Raw genomic sequence first — 15,408 nt, forward strand, 5'->3', positions numbered from 1 at the left:
CTTCAGCTAGTATCTTATATATCTATATATATAAAAGGATCGTGGTGTCTGTCTGTCTGTCTGTCTGGGGCATCACTCAAAAGTTATAGAGCGTAACTACACATATGTTATATCAAAAGAAAGCTTATGATTAGGGGAGTCTCATAGGCATATTTACTTTTTGGTCAGACAAAAATTGTTCAGACAGTATACAAAAAACCCTTAAAAAAATGGACAAAATCCGCTCATTAGCGGTTGACCAATCCTACCGCTCATTAGCGTTGAGTGACGTGATGGTTGACCAATTGTGGGGCGTTTCATGGCGTTTGTGGGCGGGGCCTAATCCTTCAAACTGCCGAGCAGGAGCTGAGCTGAGGTGAGTGGCGGCCATTAAAGACCGGCCAGGGCCTGAAGCTAAAAAAAATGGTAATGGAGGTGAGGAAATTGTTGATTCATTAGTATTGATTCAGGAATTTCTCTCTCTCTCCTCCTTCCCCCCCTCTCTCTCTCTCTCTCTCTCTCCTTCCCCTCCCTCTCTCTCTCTCTCCTTCCCCCCCTCTCTCTCTCTCTCTCTCTCCCGAAGCGGGAGCTCAGCTGAGGTGAGTCACGGCCCGAGAGCCCGGCCAGGCCTGAAGTGCTAGGCCGCGCACGGTCACCGCGGCCAGCCTCTAAGTCCTTCCACCCCCTCTCTCTCTCTCTCCTCTTCCCTCTCTCTCTCTCTCTCTCTCTCCTCTTCCCTCTCTCTCTCTCTCTCTCTCCTTCCCCCTCTCTCTCTTGCCATTACTGCGGGGACCGAGAAAAACCGGGGCTTTCCAGCGAGCCGTTCCCGACCTAAATCGGACACGGGAGTCCCAGAGCGAAAGGCCTTCCACTGCCGCCCAGCCAACCGGGTCCAAAGGCCCGCCTGGTTAAACATGAGGAAACCCAGGCTCGCTTCTGAGCGATGGGCACCCGGCCTCCCGGTGTCAGATATACTCCGTTCTGGTACCGAGGGTGAGTCGGAGGAGAGAGGGGAGGGAGAGGAGGGAGAGAGAGTGGGGGAGGGAGGGGGAGAGAGAGAGAGCGGGGAGGAGGGAGAGAGAGGGGCAGGGAGAGAGAGAGAGCGGGGGAGGGAGGGAGAGAGAGAGGGGCAGGGAGAGAGGGGGGGGGAGAGAGAGCGGCAGGGAGAGAGAGCAGCAGGGAGAGAGAGGGGGAGGGAGAGAGAGAGGGTGAGGGAGGGAGAGACAGGGGCAGGGAGAGAGAGGAGCAGGGAGAGAGAGGGCAGCAGGGAGAGAGGGGGGGGCAGAGAGAGGGGAGAGAGAGCGGCAGGGAGAGAGAGGGGGAGGCAGAGAATGAGAGGGTGAGGGAGGCAAAGAGTGAAGGGGTGGGAGGAGGGAGGGAGAGCTCGCCTTCTTCCTTCCTTCGGCCGCCGCAATTCAAACTTCCCGCCAACCTCACAAAATGGCGGCCGCCCTTCTTCACCCGCCGGGCTCTGAGTCCAGCCCCTTCCCCGGGGTGTCTTCCTCTCTTTTCTATCTCCTTCCCCTCACTCTCTCCTTCCCCCCCTCTCTCTCTCTCTCTCTCTCTCCTTCCCTCTCTCTCTCTGGTCTCTCTCTCCTTCCCTCTCTCTCTCTCTCTCCTTCCCTCTCTCTCCTCTCACCTCCTCTCTCTCTCTCTCTCCTTCCCTCTCTCTCTCTCTCTCCTTCCCTCTCTCTCTCTCCTTCCCTCTCCTCCTTCCCTCTCTCACTCTCTCTCCTTCCCTCTCTCTCTCTCTCTCTCCTTCCCTCTCTGTCCTCTCTCTCCTTCCCTCTCTATCCTTCCCTCTCTCTCTCTCTCTCCTTCCTCTCTTCTCTCTCTCTCCTTCCCTCTCTCTCTCCTTCCTCTCTCTTCTCTCTCTTCTTCCCTCTCTCTCTCTCTCCTCCCTTCCTCTCTCATCTCTCTCCTCTCCTCTCTCTCCTCTCTCTCTCTCTCTCTCTCTCCTTCCCCTCTCTCTCTCTGTCTCCTTCCCTCTCTCTGTCCTTCCCCCTCTCTCTCTCTCTCTCTCTCCTTCCCTCTCTCTTCTCTCTCTCCTTCCCTCTCTCTTCTCTCTCCTTCCCTCTCTCTCTCTCTCTTCTCCTTCCCTCTCTCTCTCTCCCCCTCTCTCTCTCTCTCTCTCTCCTTCCCTCTCTCTCTCTCTCTCTCCTTCCCTCTCTCTCTCTGTCTCCTTCCCTCTCTCTATCCTTCCCTCTCTCTCTCTCTCTCTCCTTCCCTCTCTCTCTCTCTCTCTCTCTCCTTCCCTCTCTCTCCTCTTCCCTCTCTCTCTCCTCTTTCCCTCTCTCTCTCTCTCTCTCCTTCCCACACAGACAGATAGACAGACAAACTCATATATATATATATATATAAAAATTATTTCTACTTTTCATAACAACGTGCCCTCAAAAACCCTCAGCACCGCCGGGCACTCCAGCTAGTTTAAATTATAAATGAGTGAAATTAAAATAAAAACTTTTTTCAACTCTTATGCTGGTAATAGCAGGCCTTGCAACCTCTGCTTTTACCAGGCATAATATTTCTAAGGGGTTTTCTGCAGGCGCGGGGTCACCAGAAAGTGGAACATTCCCCCCGCAGAGGCCCTTCTCCAGGGCAGGCGTCCGATCTGCCAAGAGGATTCTTGACAGATCGGAAATGTCCGGTTTTCAGCACATGCACTGTGCATGCCTGAAACCCACCCATAGGGAAGGGATCGGAAAATACGGGCCAGTGCTTTTGCAGTCCTGGGATGGTGAGGGAGATGGCACTGAGTGCGAGTGCCTTCTCTCCCTAGGCAGCATGAGTGACATTTATGGGTAGCTTGGCGGCACAAAGGAGGCCGTGCCTGCTGCCTTCACTTTCCCCGAGGAGGGTGTGGACCCATGAATGACGTTATGAGCTTGGTGCCATTAACCGGCTGCCCTCTTTTATTCCAAGTACTGTAGCCTTCCTGATTTGGTTGGATTGAATGGATTATGATATATTTTTTTACAATCAGGCTGTTAAATTTAGCAGCAAAAATGTAGGTGTTGTTAATTGAGGTGTGCATTCCACATGTTGTGCAATATTTTCACATTGTGCTTATTAAATCTGCTTCCAGTACGATTCAGAACTTTTTCTCTTGACCACGAGATGAAACTCACAAACTGCGTTGCTAAAATGCGAGTATTGGTAAGTGATTGTCTCCTGATTTCAGCTCTGGTTGTTATATACATCATGCTGCTACCTACACTACTAAGTTCCAGTATTTATTGTACATGATCCCTTCGCTATTCGGATTTTGGGACCAAACCGGTTCAGGTAAAGCTTCCTCACCCTGATGCCTGGTGGCGTCTGACCTAAAATAATTGTCTACGTATCCAACACAATCCCCGGTACTTGCAGGATAGCCGCACGCTCCTGCCCTTGCTTTGCCCATGAATTGACAAGATCACTCAGCGAGGTAACAAAATAGACCAGCGCTCAAGAATAGAAGCACCTCAATCTCTAAAAGTGGAGGCTGATGAATATTGTTGGATCAGAACAGATAGGGGGAAAAATTGACTCGCGCCCCACCCCCCCCACAAGCGCCCCGAAAAAGTTAGTGCCCCCACGGCCAAAATTGAATGGTAGCGTCCCAAGCTAACATTCAAGGAAATAATGCATAATTTGCAACAAACGTATATTCCTCTAGGACATAAAAACCCAAAAGGAAAAGTGATCCAACCATGGCTAACAAAAGAAATTAAAGCTAGTATTAAGTCAAAGGAGGAAGCTTATAAAGTTGCCAGAAAAGCGGTCAGCCTGAGGATTGGGATCTTTTAGAAATCAGCAAAGGGGGACCAAGAAATTGATAAAGAAAGGGAAAATGGAATATGAGCACAAACTAGCGAAAAATATAAAAACGGATTGTAAAAGATTCTATAAGTATGTGAAAAGGAAAAGACTGGCAAAGGTAAATGTAGGTCCTTTACAGTCAGAGACGGGAGAATTTATAATGGGGAATGAGGAAATGGCAGAGAAATTAATAGAGTCATAGAGTTATACAGCACAGAAAGAGGCCCTTCGGCCCATCATGTCCACGCCAGCCATCAAGCCCTGTCTATTCTAATCCCATTTTCCAGCACTTGGTCCATAGCCTTGTATGCTATGGTGTTTCAAGTGCTCATCTAAATGCTTCTTGAATGTTGCGAGGGTTCCTGCCTCTACCACCCTTTCAGGCAGTGAGTTCCAGATTCCAACCACCCTCTGGGTGAAAAAGTTTTTCCTCAAATCCCCTCTAAACCTCCTGCCCCCTACCTTGAAACTATGCCCCCTGGTTATTGACCCCTCTACTAAGGGGAAAAGTTCCTTTCTATCTGTCGTGTATTGATTGTGAGTTTGACACCAGTCAATACGGTAATGTAATGTGTGAGTTTAACACCAGTTAATATGGTAATGTAATGTGCATTGCATTATGGGAATTACCCGGGAAAAACGGCAGTCAGCCATTTTAGAGAATAAAGAGAACATCGCAGTTAGAAGCCTATCTGCCTGGTTCTATGCTTGAATGCGTTCATACAACATTGGCGATGAGGATAATGAACAGAAATCATTTTAAATAGGTAGTTGCCCAAGTTTTAGTTAGCTAGGATGGAGAAGACCGGCATTCAAAATTTTGCATGTTTCGCCGAGCCATCCATGTTGGGTCCAAGATGGACGAGGTGGTTAACGTCTTCTGAGCTTTATGCCGACAGCAAAGGACTCATTATCGACGATACCTCTACAGCTGCCACAAAGCAGAGGAGAAGAGCTCTACTTCTACACCTAGCAGGACCAGATGTCCAGGATATCTTTTCGACTCTACCAGACACAGGAGCGCCAGCAGACTACACGGCGGCGGTTAGTGCTTTGAATCAGTACTTCGTGCCCCAGGTCAACGCAGCATTTGCTAGACAGACTTTTCATAAGTTGTCCCAGACAGACTTTTCATAAGTTGTGGCAGGCTGCGAAAGACCGTGCTTTTGGGGGGGATGTGGATAATCAAATAAGAGATGCTATCCTGAGTAGGTGCACGTCAGCCTATGTGCAGAGGAAATTGCTAGAGGAAGAGCATGGTCTAACGCTCGCCCGCACGTTACAATTGGCCTCACAATGTGAAAACATCGAGGAGCAGATGTCAGCCATGTCATGTACAGAGAAGGCGGAGACTGATACTGTTCATCATGTTACACAGAAGAGAGGCTATTATGCGAAAAGCTCGACAGAGAAACCAAAGGGAAATGGCGATAGGAACGAAAGGAAATATTACAGATGTGGACACACAGACCACATGGGCAGAGATCCGAAATGCCCAGCACGCGGACAAACGTGTCATAAGTGCAAGGGAAAGGATCATTTCTCCAAAGTATGCCGCACAAAGGGTACAAAGAAACACAGGGTGAACAATGTAGAGGAACAAAATTACTTTGCATTTGCTGTTACTGGAAATAACGTGACAGAGAGACTTACCTTTTGTGTGGGGGGAGTAAACCTGAGAATGTTAATTGATTCGGGTGCAACTAATAATGTGATAGATGAGAATACATGGGAAGGATTAAAGTCAGAACACATTAAGTGTCAGTCACATGTCCCCAAGACAGAGAGAAAGTTATTCTCTTATGCTTCTAGCCGACCACTGCCAGTTAAAGGTGTATTCACATGTGGGATTACAATAGGTAAGAGAACTGAGCAGGCGGAGTTCATTGTGGTTAAAGGCCATGGAGCGCCATTGCTAGGATGGGAGACAGCCATGAAACTGGGAGTTTTAATAATAGGTGCAGATGTCTCAGCTGTGGTAGATGTAAGACAGCTACTAGAACAGCGGTATCCAAAGGTGTTCCAGGGAGTAGGAAGGCTGAACACAAAACAGATCAGTTTGTATATCGACCCACAAGTGAAGCCTGTGGCCCAGCCACTCAGGCGTATACCATTCAACTTAAGGGGGGCAGTAGAGGCCAAAATAAATCAATTGCGGGATATGGACATTATCGAACCTGTAACTGGTCCCACCCCATGGGTAAATCCTGTGGTTATTGTACGAAAAGCGGATAAGGATGTAAGGTTATGCCTAGGCATGAGACGAGCAAACCAGGCAATAGTGAGGGAACTATATCTAATCCCCACCGTTGATGAGATACTCCAAGGTATGAACGGCTCGACGGTGTTTCGTAAGCTAGACCTGAAATGGGGTTATCACCAGCTAGAACTGACCCCTGAGTCATGAGAAATCACGTTTGCAGTAAATAACGGAGTGTACAGGTACAAGAGGCTGATATTCGGTGTATCTTCAGCTAGTGAGCAATATCAATAAGAGATAGCTAATGCCTTAGCTGGAATAGAGGGTGTTGAAAACATCTCAGACGACATTATCGTGCATGCACACGACCAGGAAACGTACGACAGACGCCTGCACGCTGTCATGACCAGCCTAATGGAAAGTGGACTGACACTAAACTCAGAGAAGTGCCAATTCAACATGGACCGATTGATTTTCATGGGATTCCTGTTGTCTGAAAAGGGCATCGGACCAACAGCAGAGAGAATGCGAGTGGTGGCAGAAGCTCGGGAACCAGAGAATGCTACAGAGGTAAGGAGTTTCTTGGGACTCGTTGGGTGCAGCAGCAGATTCATCCCGCAGTTTGCAACGCGATCAGAGCCACTGTGACGTCTGACGAGAAAAGACACACCATTTAAATTTGGATCACAACAGAGACAGTCATTCAGTGCACTCAAGGAAGAGTTGGCCAGAGCCGGCACTTTAGCATATTTTGATAAGGACGCACCAACCAAGGTGATAGCAGATGCCAGTCCTGTAGGTTTAGGTGCAATACTAGTCCAGGACCAACAGGGACAAGAGGTGCCAATATGCTATGTAAGTCGTAGCTTAACATACTGTGAGAGGAAATACTCTCAAACAGAGAGAGAGGCCTTAGCTCTTGTATGGGCTTGTGAGAGGCTGCATCCATATGTGTATGGCCGAAAATTTAACTTGGTAACTGACCATAAGCCATTACAAGTGATATACAGCCCACACTCTAAACCCTGTGCCCATATAGAGAGATGGGTACTTAGATTACAGCCGTACGATTTTAAGGTGATACACATTCCAGGCAAACAAAACATTGCAGACCCACTGTCACGATTGCTGGGGGAGACAGCAAAACAGGAGAGACATTCTCATGGCTCAGATGAATACGTGAGATTTGTAGCTGTGAGTGCGACACCAAAAGCACTCACTACTAGAGAGGTGGAGGAAGCCTCTGCTACCGACACAGAGCTGATTGAGGTACGGAAGGCAATCACAAACGGACATTTTGAGAACTATAAAGCTTATGCAGCAATTGCAAACGAGCTGTGCGTAGTGGGGTATCTAGTTCTTCGGGGAACACGCATCGTGCTACCCACAGTGTTACACGCACGAGCCCTGGTGTTAGCACATGAAGGACACTTGGGAATAGTTGGAACAAAGCAACATCTCAGAACTAAGGTTTGGTGGCCTGGCATGGACAAGGCAGCTGAAAAACACTGTAAAGCGTGCCACGGCTGTCAGACAGTAGCCAGAGCCGACCCACCTGAACCGTTGAGACCAACATAATTACCGGAGGGCCCCTGGCAGGATTTAGCTATAGACTTACTGGGACCCTCGCCATCCAACCACTCCATTCTTGTGGTAGTTGATTATTATAGTCGCTACTATGAATACGACATCATGACCTCCACAACAACAGAGAAGGTTATTGATAGTTTAGAGTCAACCTTCAGCCGTCATGGTTTGCCAATCACCTGCAAATCTGATAATGGTCCCCAATTCAGATCTGAATTATTCAAAGAATACTGTGAAAACAATGGGATCAAACACCTGAAAACGACAGCAAAATGGGCTCAGGCTAACGGAGAAGTCGAGCGCCAGAATGCATCACTGATGAAGAGAATCAGAATTGCTCAGTCAGAAGGACTAGATTGGAAACGTGAACTTAGAAAATATGTGACTGCGTACAGGAGCATTGACCATGCCACGACAGGAAAGAGCCCGGCAGAGCTGCTCTTTAAACGGAAAATGAGAGGAAAGCTGCCAGACACAGAGTCACGCGCAGACATGGAAGTACGTGACCGGGACGCAGAACAAAAAGGCAAGTCCAAACTGTACGCAGATGATCAGCGGAGAACACAATACTCAGAGGTGGAAGTTGGCGACACGGTGCTGGTACGGCAGGACAAAGTGGACAAGTTCACCACTCCTTTTAATGCCACACCGCACAAAGTTTTGAGTAAAACAGGGAGTCAAGTAATAGTAGAATCTCCAGACGGAGCACGCTACTCGAGAAACACTATGTTTGTGAAGAAATACAGAACCAATGGACCAAAGGAGACACTCCATGAGCAGGAGGAAACACAAGGGACTGAGGACAGTATAGTAGACCCTGACACACATACCACTGTGACACAGGCAATACCCACTGACACCAACATGTCAGACATACCCAATACAGCCAGACCTCAAAGAGTTAAAAGAAAACCCCAAAGACTGTCTGATTATGTCACAACATAAACTGTGCGAGAACTGCATGGGTGATGTTAAATGTTTAAACCTGGGAATTATTTAGTTGTGTGGTAAGACACAAGTTTGTAAAAAGTTTATAAACCAAATAAGTTATGCAGTGTTATTGTAAGCAACTGTTTGTAAACTGCAAGTTTGTTTCCAAGGAAAAGGGGGATGTCGTGTATTGATTACGAGTTTGACACCAGTCAATATGGTAATGTAATGTGCGAGTTTAACACCAGTTAATACGGTAATGTAATGTGCATTGCATTATGGGAATTACCTGGGAAAAACAGCAGCCAGCCATTTTAGAGAATAAAGAGAACATTGCAGTTAGAAGCCTGTCTGCCTGGTTCTATGCTTGAATGCGTTCATACAACACTATCTACCCTATCTATGACCCTCATAATTTTGTACACCTCAATCAGGTCCCCCCTCAGCCTTCTCTGCTCTAAGGAAAACAACCCCAGCCAGTCCAGTCTCTCTTCATAGCTGAAGCGCTCCAGCCCAGGTAACATCCTGGTGAATCTCCTCTGCACCCTCTCCAATGCAATCAGATCCTTCCTATAGTGTGGCGACTAGAACTGCACACAGTATTCCAGCTGTGGCCTAACTAGCGTTTTGTACAGCTCCATCTTAACCTACCTGCCTTTATATTCTATGCGTCGGCTAATGAAGGCAAGTATCCCATATGCCTTTTTAAACACCTTATCTACCTGTCCTGCTGCCTTCAGGGATCTATATACATGCACACCAAGGTCCCTCTGATCCTTTGTCCTTCCTAGGGCCCTACCATTCATTGTGTATTCCCTTGCCTTGTTAGTCCTCCCAAAATGTATCACCTCACACTTTTCAGGGTTAAATTCCATTTGCCACTGATCTGCCCATCTAACCATCCCGTCTATATCATCCTGTAGACTGAGGCTTCCCTCCTCGCTATTTACCACTTACTGATCATACCTCCTACATTTATATCTAAATCATTAATGTACACTACAAACAGCAAAGGACCCAGCACCGATCCCTGCTGTACACCACTGGACACAGGTTTCCAGTCAAAAAAACAACCTTCGATCATCACCCTCTGCCTCCTGCCACGAAGCCAATTTTGGATCCAATGTGCCAAATTGCCCTGGATCCCATGGGCTCTTACCTTCTTGACCAGTCTCCCATGCGGGATTTTTTCAAAAGCCTTACTGAGATCCATGTAGACTACATCAACTGCACTGCCCTCATCCTAATAAATAAATACTTTGTTTCTGTCTTCATGGAGGAAGACACAAAAAACCACCCAGAAATACGCGAAAACCAAGGGTGTGGTGAGAATGAGGAACTTAAAGAAATTATTATTAGTAAAAACACAGTACTACCAAAATTAATGGGACTAAAAGTTGATAAATCCCAAGAACTGGATGACCTACATCCTAGGGTTTTGAAAGAGGTGGCCACTGGGATAGTGGACGCATTGGTTGCCATCTTCCAAAATTCTATAGATTCTGGAATGGTTCCTGCAGATTGAAGGATAGCAAATGTAACCCCACTATTTAAGAAAGGAGGGAGAGAGAAAACAGGGAACTACAGACCTGTTAGCCTCACATCAGCAGTTGGTAAAATGCTGGAATCTATTATAAAGGCTGCAATAGCTGGGCACTTAGAAATTAATAGTAAGATTGAGAGTAAGCTTGCAGGGAACATAAAAACTGACTGTAAAAGTTTCTATAGATATGTGAAGAGAAAAAGATTGGTGAAGTCAAGCATAGGTCCCTTGCAGTCAGAATCAGGGGAATTTATAATGGGGAACAAAGAAATGGAAGACCAATTAAATACATACTTTGATTCTGTCTTCACAAAGGAGGACACAAATAAACTCCCAGAGATGTCAGGGAATATAGGGTCTAATGAAAGGGAGGAACTGAATGAAATCAGTATTTGTAGGGAAATGGTGCTAAGGAAATTGACGGGATTGAAGGCCGATAAATCCCCAGGGCCTGATAATCTACATCCTAGGGTAATTAAGGAAGTGGCCCTAGAAATAGTAGATCCATTGCTGGTCATCTTCCAAAATTCTATAGATTCTGGAACAGTTCCCATGGATTGGAGGGTAGCTAATGTTACCCCACTATTCAAAAAAGGTGGTAGAGAGAAAACGGGGAATTATAGACTGGTAAGCCTGACATCGGTAGTGGGGAAAATGCTAGAGTCCATTATAAAAGATGTAATAGCAGAGCACTTGGAAAACAGTGACAGGATCGGACAAAGTCAACATGTATTTACAAAAGGTAAATCGTGCTTGACTAATCTACTGGAATTTTTTGAGGATGTAACTGGTAGAATAGATAAGGGAGAACGAGTGGATGTGGTGTATTTGGACTTTCAGAAGGCTTTCGATAAGGTCCCGCATAAGAGATTAGCGTGTAAAGTTAAGGCACATGGGATTGGGGGCAAGGTACTGACTTGGATAAAGAACTGGCTGGCAGACAGGAATAAAAGAGTTGGAATAAACAGCTCTTTTTCTGAGTGGCAGGCAGTGACTAGTGGGGTACTGCAGGGATCGGTGCTAGGACCCCAGCTATTCACAATATATATTAATGATCTAGACGAGGGAACTAGATGTAATATCTCCAAGTTTGCAGATGACACAAAGCTGGGTGGACGTGTGTGCTGTGAGGAGGATGCCGAGAAACTCCAGTATGATTTGGACAGGTTGGGTGATTGGGCAGATATATGGCAGATGTAGTATAATGTGGATAAATGTGAGGTTATCCACTTTGGTGGTAAAAACAGGAAGGCAGATTATTATCTGAATGGCAATAGATTGGGAGAAGGGGAATGCAACGAGACCTGGGTGTCCTTGTGCACCAGTCGCTGAAGGTAAGCATGCAGGTGCAGCAGGTGGTTAAGAAGGTAAATGGTATGTTGGCCTTCGTAGTGAGAGGATTCGAGTACAGGAACAAGGATGTCTTGCTACAGTTGTACAGGACCTTGGTGAGACCACACCTTGAGTATTGTGTGCAGTTTTGGTCGCCTTATCTGAGGAAGGATGTTCTTGCCATGGAGGGAGTGCAGCGAAGATTCACCAGACTGATACCTGGGATGGCAGGAATGACGTATAAGGAGAGATTGGGTCGATTGGGCTTATACTCGCTGGAGTTTAGAAGAATGAGAGGGGATCTCATTGAAGCTTATAAAATTCTAACAGGACTAGACAGACTAGATGCAGGAAGGATGTTCCCGATGGCGGGGGAGTCCAGAACCAGGGGTCACAGTCTAAAGATGAGGGGTAAGCCATTTAGGACAGAGATGAGGAGGAATTTCTTCACCCAGAGAGTGGTGAACCTGTGGAATTCTCTACCACAGAAGGCAGTTGAGGCCAATTCATTAATTATATTCAAGAAGGAGTTAGATATATTTCTTAATGCTAAAGGGATCAAGGGATATGGGGAGAAGGCAGTGACAGGGTACTGAGTTTGGATGATCAGCCATGATCTCATTGAATGGCAGAGCAGGCTCGAGGGGCCGAATGGCCTACTCCTGCTCCTATCTTCTATGTTTCTATGTTTCTATTGGGCAGAGTCAACATGGATTTATGAAAGGGAAATCCTGTTTAACAAACCTTTTGGAGTTCTTTGAGGGTGTAACTAGTTGAGTAGACAAAGGGGAACCGGTAGATGTGGTGTATCTGGATTTTCAGAAGGCCTTCGATCAGATCCCACACAAGAGGTTGGTGAACAAAATTAGGGCACATGGAATTAGGGGTAATATACTAGCATCGATTGAAAATTGGTTAACAGACAGAAAACAAAGAGTAGGGATAAATGGGTCTTTTTCAGGATGGCAGGCTGTGACTAGTGAGGTACCGCAAGGATCGGTGCTTGGCCCCCAGCTATTCACAATCTATATCAATGATTTGGATGAGGGGACTAAATGTAACATTTCCAGATTTGCTGATGATACAAAGTTGGGTGGCAGTGTCAGTTGTGAAGAGGATGTGAAGAGGCTTCAAGGGGATCTCGACAGGCTCAGTGAGTGGGCGAGAACAAGGCAAATGTAATATAATGTGGATAAATATGAAGTTATCCACTTTGGTAGAAAACACAGAAAGGCAGAGTATTTCCTAAATGGTGATAGATTGGGGAATGCAGATGCTCAAAGGGACCTGGGTGTCCTTGTACATGAGTCACTGAAAGTGAATGTGCAGGTGCTGCAAGCCATTAGGAAGGCAAATGGCCTTCATTACAAGAGGATTTGAGTACAGGAGTAAAGAAGTCTTACTCCAATTATATAGGGCCTTGGTGAGACTACTCCTGGAGTACTGTGTACAATTTTGGTCTCCTTACCTAAGGAAGGATATACTTGCCATAGAGGGAGTGCAACGAAGGTTCACGAGATTGATTCCTGGGATGGCGGGACTGTCGTATGAGAAGAGATTGAGTAAACTAGGCCTTTATTCTCTTGAATTCAGAAGAATGAGAGGGGATCTCATTGAAAACCATACAAAATTATTACAGGGCTTGATAGGATGGATGCTGGGAGATTGCTTCCCTTGGCTGGGGAGGCTAGAACCAGGGGCCACAGCCTCAGGATAAAGGGTAGGTCATTCAGGACTGAGATGAGAAGAAATTTCTTCACACAGAGGGTGGTGAATCTTTGGAATGCTCTACCCCAGAGGGCTGTGGAGGCTCAGTCATTGGGTATATTCAAAATAGAAGTCGATAGATTTCTGACTAGTAATGGCATCAAGGGATATGGCGATAGGGCTGGTGAATGGAGTTGAGGCAGAAGATCAGCCATGATCTCAGTGAATAGCGGAGCAGGCTCGAAGGGCTGAATGGCCGACTCCTGCCCCTATTTCTTATGTCCCATTGAATATCGTGTAACTATGTGCAGCAGCGCCACGCGGTATTGTAGGCCTCCCTCCCCTGATTAGAGGGGAGGGGCCTAGCACAGTGCGGACTAGGGCCCTGCTGGACCACTGGGGAGCGGGGTGCCGACAAAAGAGTCTGGCACGCAAGAGGAGTGCCAGGCTGACCGGTCGCGGGCGGCACCCCGCATGAGGAGGGGAGAGGCCCCAAGGATGCTTTAGGTTAGCCTCCCTTAGTCCGAGGTCACAAACGCTGATGAATTAACAATGCCCGAGTGGTAGTCTAACAGAAAGTGTATTCATTAGCAAAAAACGCAAAGCAGCAAAATATTTGCATTGCCTCTAAAGAAAATAATGGGACTACAGGTAGACTACCCTTTATCCGGACTTCCGAAAACCGAAACCCTCTAAAAACCGAAGGTTTTTTCGTTCAGCGTAAGTCGTGCGTACGAACGAAAAAACCTTCGGTTTTTAGAGGGTTCCGGTTTCGGAAGTTCGGATAAAGGGTAAGTCGTGCGCACGACCCCCCGTCGACCCCCCCGCGGACCCCGCCGGCCCCGACAACCGCCAACCCCGCCAGCCCCGACAACCGCCGACCCCCCCGCGGACCCCGCCGGCCCCGACCCCCGCCGACCCCGACTGACTTACGCTGAGCGTCAGCGTAAGTCGTGCGCACGACCCCCCACCGACCCCCCCGCGGACCCCCGCCGACCCACCTTCCGAAATCCGAAATTCTCCTTTATCCGAAACTCGGCTGGTCCCGAGGTTTTCGGATAAAGGATAGTCTACCTGTACTGACAATGCCTGTTGGAGCACGTCACGGCCAACTGAATTGTTACACAGGTCTGGAGCTCGATAGATACATTCAATCAATGGACTTGGTCACTCAAAGAGGAGGGAGCTCCCCGCTCCAGTTGTGGGCTAGCTGCCAGCACAGTTGGTTCAAATGTGCATTTGCAACCAGGTCGAAGCACATTAGTTAAAGAAAGAAAGACTTGCATTGATATAGCACCTTTCACCACCACCAGACATCTCAAAGTGCTTTGCAGTCAATGAAGTTCTTTTTGAAGTGGAGTCACTGTTGTAATGTGGGAAACGCAGCAGCCAAATTGCGCACAGCAAGATCCCACAAACAGCAAATGTGCTAATGACCAGATAATCTGTTTTTGTTATGTTGGCTGAGAGATAAATATTGGCCCAGGACACTGAGGATAACACCCCTGCTCTTCTTCGAAATAGTGGCCATGGGAACTTTTACATCCACCTGAGAGAGCAGACGGGGCCTCAGTTTAACGTCTCATCCGAAAGACGGCACTCCTTCAGCACTCTTCAATTCTCTCTTCTTCTTCTTAGGCAGTCTCTCGGAACCGAGAATGACTTGCTGCCACATTAAAAAATTAATTCTCAGGTGACTGATGAGTCCAATGCGGGACCTACAGTCTCTGTCACGGGTGGGGCAGATGGTGGTTGAAGGGGCGGGTGGGTGGAGTCGAGGTGTTCGGCACCTTCCCGGATGCTTTTCCTCCACTTTGTGCGGTTTTGGGCCAGGGATTCCCAGGTGTCGGTGGGGATGTTGCACTTTTTCAAGGAGGCTTTGAGGGTGTCCTTGAAGCGTTTCCTCTGCCCACCTGGGGCTCTCTTGCCATGTCGGAGCTCCGAGTAGAGCACTTGTTATGGGAGTCTCATATCGGGCATGCGGACAATGTGACCCGTCCATCGGAGCTGATCGAGAATGGTCAAAGCTTCGATGCTGGGCTTCGAGAGTGTCAGCCTAGCTTTATGTGCTTAAGCCCCTGGAGTGGAACTTGACCCCACAACCTTCTGACTCAGAGGCGAGGGTACTACCCACTGAGCCACAGCTGACACAGTTGAGGTCAATGAATTCCTACTTGTTAGGTGCCCTGCGCTGACCTATACTAAAGTACTGAACTCGGTGCCTACACCCACTTTGAGCTGGGTTGAGGGCAATGGCAGAACTGCAGAAATGATGCAGATTCAGCAAGATAATCGGTAGCACTAGTGTGTATAATTAGTGCAAGGT

General features: G+C 47.5%; 1 protein-coding gene across 4 annotated transcripts in view; it reads left to right on the forward strand.

Annotated features, from left to right (window-relative positions):
• LOC147095720 (ral guanine nucleotide dissociation stimulator-like) overlaps window positions 1–15,408 on the forward strand; it is a 305,851-nt gene that overhangs the window by 219,640 nt on the left and 70,803 nt on the right. The window lies entirely within an intron of this gene.

This window comes from Somniosus microcephalus, unplaced genomic scaffold (assembly GCF_052327205.1).
Source record: "Somniosus microcephalus isolate GS21.2 unplaced genomic scaffold, FLI_Smic_1.0 unresolved_chr1, whole genome shotgun sequence".
In the NCBI taxonomy this organism is placed as follows: domain Eukaryota; kingdom Metazoa; phylum Chordata; class Chondrichthyes; order Squaliformes; family Somniosidae; genus Somniosus; species Somniosus microcephalus.